The sequence below is a fragment of the Diabrotica virgifera genome, chromosome 1 (assembly GCF_917563875.1).
Source record: "Diabrotica virgifera virgifera chromosome 1, PGI_DIABVI_V3a".
In the NCBI taxonomy this organism is placed as follows: domain Eukaryota; kingdom Metazoa; phylum Arthropoda; class Insecta; order Coleoptera; family Chrysomelidae; genus Diabrotica; species Diabrotica virgifera.
In genome coordinates, this window is record NC_065443.1 from 313,995,021 (window position 1) to 314,001,728 (window position 6,708).

Genomic DNA, 6,708 nt, shown 5'->3' on the forward strand with positions numbered 1-6,708 from the left:
TCGTGCGTCTAGTTGGCTTTTTAGTGAATTACTATTAAAACACTCATATTTCTATTGAAAAAAAAAATAAAATGGAATTATTTCACAGTAGCCATAAAATATTTATTTGCAAGATTTTTAACTGTTACCAGTGGTAACAGTGGTTACATGGACGCTTCGCCAGTTTTAGCAGCACTAAAATATCACAAACCTAACCACATCATGGATGTCTGAAGGCACAAAATCTCGGTCATAATGCTCAAAGCTATCATCGCTTACTAGAAAATGTTGCTTAATAGTGTGAAAAACGCCGTTACCTACTAAAAATATCAATGGAAACAGTAAAATCCTATATTTATTCTCCACCCCACCTTCTTGCAGTAATTTAACAAGCCAGATTAGAGATGTGGCAATTTCTTGAGCTTTTAGCGAGAAGTTACTTTATGCCAAATACAAATATAGGCCTCATTCGTATCACCAACATGAACTCCTAAGTTATAGCAAGGTAACTGCGAGAGATAGAACATATCGCTATGGATCAATGATGAAACAAACATATTGCTATCTATTACTATATCGGATCTACGGAGCTTTACCCCACTAATCAATCACCCTGTATGGATAAATAGATTTTTTTTATTTCAAACTATTTTAAAAATGTGACTAGTGCAATGATATTTTAAAGTACGTTAATAGATCTATATCTACAAATTGATGGTGCGTCAGTGGCATTAGACTGCAGATCGAGAGTTAGTTCGAACGCGGCTGATGCTTATTTTTTTAAATAAATTAAAAGTTGATATACATATTTAAAATCCATATTCTATAAGTTAATAATTATATATAAATATTATATATACCATTTTAAACAACCGTGGTATTATAAAAAGTACTTTTTATGCTAGTGTAATTTTTGGAATTATAATTTTAACAATTAATACACTCACTAAAAATTCATATTTTATTCTTTCGAAACATGTTGTGTCCTGTATATAACAAAACCGTGTTATTATAAAAAGTACTTTTTTATTATAGTGTAATTTTTGGAATTTTAAGCATTTTATATAGTCAAATTATTTTATATTCTCTCCTATAAATAAAAAAAAACGTTTTATTATAAAAAAGTTCTTTTTTATAAAAGTGTAATTATTTATTCTTTACTTCTTGGAATCTACGTCACTGCCTTGGACTTACATCAGACTACAGACAAGAAACTAGCCAATTATATTATCATAAGAAACGATAATGATTTTTTATTAGTTTAATTTTTGGAGAAGCCCTCATCATAAGTTGACGTTTTGAATTATATTAACAACAATTAGGAATTATTGTAATTTTGAATAATTGGATAACACGGAGTTTGCCTAGTCGTAATTATTGTTCGTGAAAATGAAAATCTTTTTTAAATCTAAAAGTGTGGAATAAAATAATAGGCCTGGATCCCGGGTACCAAAAAAAGTTGATTATTAGCCAGCTGAAAATTTGTTAATAGCTTAACGGTGTCTAGTCGGATAAACTTTGATATATGGGAACACTGGAACAGGCGAAGTTTTAATTGTGGAACAGGTTAAAAATTTGGAACGTCAGACTACGAAAACGTCCCATGTAGGTATTTTGTCGGATAGAACTTCCAATTGATTTGTTACCCTTTCTTTAAACTCTCATGTAAAAATCAGACTGATATTTATCACCAACTGGGCATTTTAAAGTCCTACACGTAGAACATGTCAAATGACAGGAATTATGACAGGTGATAAATAGCAGTCTGATTTTTGCATGAAAGTTTAATGAAAGGTTAACAAATCAATTGGAAGTTCTGTCCGACAAAATACATGGGACGTTTTCGTAGTCCAACGTTCCAAATTTTTAACCTGTTCCACAATTAAAATTTCCCCTGTTTCAGTGTTCCCGTGCATCAAAGTTTGTCCGACTAGACACCGTTAAGCTATTAACAAATTTTCAGCCTGCTATTAATCAACTTTTTTGGTATGAGGGATCCAGGCCTATAAGCAAATATGACAAAGGTCACTAAGGTGGAATCAATTAATTTCATATTCGTCTAAAATTTCTTTTGTTTATTTTTTAAGTATGGATGTGCTAAAGATCAATTTTTTAAATCTTTTCATATCTCTAATAAGATGAACATAATGTCTAGTGGAAAATTATAGTTGATTGGTACTTAATACAGCATAGTACTAACACGTGTATTTTTATAATTAGTAAATCGCAAGAGTACCTATATACAACAAAAAAAAATTTGTTGCACTTATTGTGCTCATAAAAAAATAACTAAATAACTTTACTGAGAATCAATTACAACGAAAGCATCATCATCATTCTCTTTGTTTTTATGCCTATACGCGGTCGGCTTCCCTAATTATATTTCTTCAAAGTTTCTCATCATCATGCATCATTCTCTTTGCCTTATCCCTATGCGAGGTCGGCTTCCCTAATTGCATTTCTCCATACAATTCTATCTTGGGTCATATCAATATTAATCCCCTTTACCAACATGTCCTGCCTAATCGTCCCCCCCACGTCTTCTTTGGTCTTCCTCTCCTACTCCTTCCAGGAATCTGCACTTCACCAATTCTTCGTATTGGGTGATTAGCGTCTCAACGTTGAACATGACCAAACCATCTCAACCTATGCTCTCTCATTTTGGCATCAATTGATGCCACACCTAGACTTTCCCAAATATACTAATTTTTAATTCTATCCTTTTTTGTCACTCCACTCATCCATCTAAGCATTCCCATTTCCGCCACATGCATTCGTTGTTCCTCTTTCTTTTTTATTGCCCAGCATTCAGTTCCGTACATCATAGCCGGTCTTATGGCTGTTTTATAGAATTTTCCCTTCAACTTCATTGGAATTTTGTGTCACACAGCTCACCACTCGCTTCCTTCCACTTCATTAATCCAGCCCTAATTCTACTGCATGCATCTCCATCTATTTCTCCATTACTTTGTAATACCGATTCCAGGTACTTCAAACTATTGCTTTTTTACAATCAGTTCACCATCCAAAGATACCATTTTATTTGTAGTAGCTCCATCTTTAAATGAACATTGCAAATACTCTGTCTTTGTCCTACTAAGTTTTAAACCTTTTTCCTCCAGAGCTTGTCTCCACTGTTCCAGTTTTTGTTCTAAGTCTCTTTCACTATTTCCTACTAACACGACATGATCAGTATACATTAAGCACCATGGAATGTTACCCTGTAGTTTCGCTGTTATCTGGTCCAAAACTAATGAGAATAAATACAGATTAAGCACCGAGCCTTGGTGCAATCCTACTTTCACATGAAATTTATCAGTCTCTCCTACACCTGTCCTAACACTAGTCGTTACTCCCTCATACATATACCTCACAATCTTTACATATTCACAAGGGACTCCTTTCTTATTGAGTGCCCACCACAGAATCTCTCGAGGAACTCTATCACTATCATATGCTTTCTCAAGATCAATGAATACCATATGAGCATTTGTTTCTTTACTTCTGCATTTTTCCATCAACTGCCTTATAATGAAAATTGCATCTGTTGTTGATCTGCCCTACATAAAGCCAAATTGATTCTCGGATATTTCGGTTTCTTCACGTATCCGTCTATCAATTACTCTTTCCCATATTTACATGGTGTGGCTAAGCAGTTTTCTGTAGTTTGTACATTGTTGTATATCTCCCTTGTTTTTGTAGACAGATAGTAGCATACTGCTTCTCCATTCGTCTGGCGTTTGTCCAACTTCCATAATTCTATTAAATAAACCTGCTAGCCACCTTGTTCCTGTCTCTCCCAATGCTCTCCATACTTCCCCAGGGATATCATCTGGTCCTACCGCTTTTCCTTTCTTTATTTTTTGAAGCGCTTGATCCACTTCCTCGTTTGTTATTTTGGTGACCATTGCTCCTACTGTCTCCGTTGACCTTTCAATTGACTTTTCAATTTTTTGATCAAGTTCATATATAATTATTAAATGTATCATAATACTTCAGGATTCATTATAAAGATTTTGAAGGTTTTTTTTTTAATAAAGAAAAGAATAAAATAAAACATAATATCCAAAACTCAATGGAAATAAATAACTATTTATTTTTTAATAGCGGAGGCGAAAATATAATGTTAGGCACATGATTTGTAGTTAAACAAAAAGCTAAAAAATCTAATCGTTGACTTTAAACCAATTTCAGAGAGAATATGCATACTAAGAATAAGGGAAAAACACAAAAAAATAACATTTATAAACATACATGCACAGACTAAAGAGAAAAAAGAGATAAAAGAAGACTTCTACAGTCAAATAGATACAGTATTCGAAAATATTCCCAAATACGATCTACAAATAGTACTAGGTGATGCTAATGCCAAAATAGGAAAAGAAGAAATATACACACCCACCATAGGAAAATATAGTCTGCATGAAACAACGAATGAAAATGTTCACTTCTTAATAGATTTTGCAAAACAAAGAAACATGATCGTTATGAGCACGTACTTCCAACACAAAAGAATATACCAAGGAACATGGACATCGCCAGATGGGAAAACCATAAACCAAATAGATCATGTGCTCGTCGAAAAAGACATGGAAAAATGTATAAAGAACATAAGAACATATAGAGGACCAGATGCAGACACAGATCACTTTATAGTCGGAACACAACTGAAACAGTTTATACCACTTCCTAGAAACCAACAGAAAAAAAGGTACAAAGTAACTAAACCTATTAGACTACTGTCAGAAGAAGAACAAAGTAAACATGAAAGACTAGTCAGTGACTAGAGATCTGGAAAATATTGCAGAAAATGGAAACATGGAACAAAAATGGACGCAAATAAAAGTATGTATGACCAAAGGAGCGCAAGACAGTAACAGAAATATAAAAGATGGATACAAAGAATAATTTGATGAAGAATGTAAAATAGAACTGGATGAAAGAAATAAGTTAAGACTCAAAATGATGCAAGTAACAACACCAGAGATGGAGATATAGTACAATGAACCAAGAAAACGAACTAAAAGAATCATAAGAGCAAGGAAAAAAAGGACAACGAAGATAAATTGAAATGCATAGAAGAAAACTATAAAAATGGAGAAATCAGAAACTTATATCAAGCAGTAAAAAATAAGAAAAAGGGGTACCTAAGAAAACCTGTACACTACAAAAGCAAAAATGGAAGAAATTTAATAAGCGACGAGGAAATACTGAACAGATGTAAAGAATACTTCGAAGAGCTTCTAAATGAAATATGTACCCACAACCGAATAAACAGAAGAAGAAGAAGAAGAAGAAGAAGAAGAAGAAGAAGAAGAAGAAGAAGAAGAAGAAGAAGAAAAAGAAGAAGAAGAAGAAGAAGAAGAAGAAGAAGAAGAAGAAGAACCGAATGAAAATATTGATCAAGAAGAAACACAGGAAAGACCGCCTAATGAAAAAGAAAAATGAAAAAATAAAAGAAATAATAGAGAAATTAAAGAAAAACAAGAGCCAGGTAAGGATGAAGTAACAGCTGAAATGTTTAAATATGGAGGGCCAGTACTAATTAAGCATTTGGAAAAGCTGATAAAAAAATTTGGGAACAAGAACACATACCAAAAGAATGGACGGAAGCCACACTGTGTCCAATTCACAAAAAAGGCGACAAAAGTGTATATGCCATAATTACAGGGGAATAGTGCTACTAAACGTTGCATATAAAATACTTGCAGTACATATAAAAGACAAGATAACACAAAAGATAGATAATGACATACGAGAATATCAATGTGGATTAAGAAGAGGACGCAGCACGGTGGATCAAATTTTCCTGCTGCGTGAGATACAAGCGGAGAGCTACGAATACGGGAAATCTACAGTGGCCCTATTCATCGACTTTAAACAAGCTTTCGATAGAGTTAACGGAAAGAAAATATACAAAGCACTATGTGAAATTGGAATTAGTGGAAAATTAATAAAGATGATAAAAGTTATACTCAGAGAAACAGAGAACAGGGTTAAAATAAATGGAAAGGAAACAGATAAGTTAAGGTCGGTGAAGGGGTACGACAAGGAGACCCACTCTCATCATTGTTGTTCAGTATCCTTCTTGAAATGGTCATCAGAAAAGCCGAAATTAACAGGACAGGACTTGTATACCAACAAAAATACCAATGTTTGGCATTCGCTGATGACATAGTACTGATAGCCAGAAGTAAACAAGAATTAAAAGAAATATTAAAAAGACTAGAGGCGATAGGAAGAAAGAAAGGAATACACACAAACGAAGAAATGAGTAAATATATGGAATGGACAGAACGAGAATACATACAAGGAAAATACCAGACAATAAACACAGAAGCAAATATATATAATTTCGAAGAAGTAGAGAGTTTCCATTATCTAGGAGCGGCATTCATTAGGAGATCAAATATAAAAGAAGAAATCCAAGCGAGAATTATGGCTGGTAATCGTTGTATCTTTGCTCAAAACAACTTATTAAGAAATAAGAACATATCTAGAGGGGCTAAGATATGAATATACAAGACAGTGATAAGACCTATAGTATTGTATGCCAGTGAAACATGGACGATGAACAAATCCGAGCAAGTCATGCTTAAAGTGTGGGAAAGAAAAGTCATAAGAAAAATATTTGGTGGAAAGATATGGAATGGAATGTGGATAAGAATATCAAATGTAGAACTGGAGAGGATGTATGGTGAAACGAATATAGTGGGATCATAAAATCTC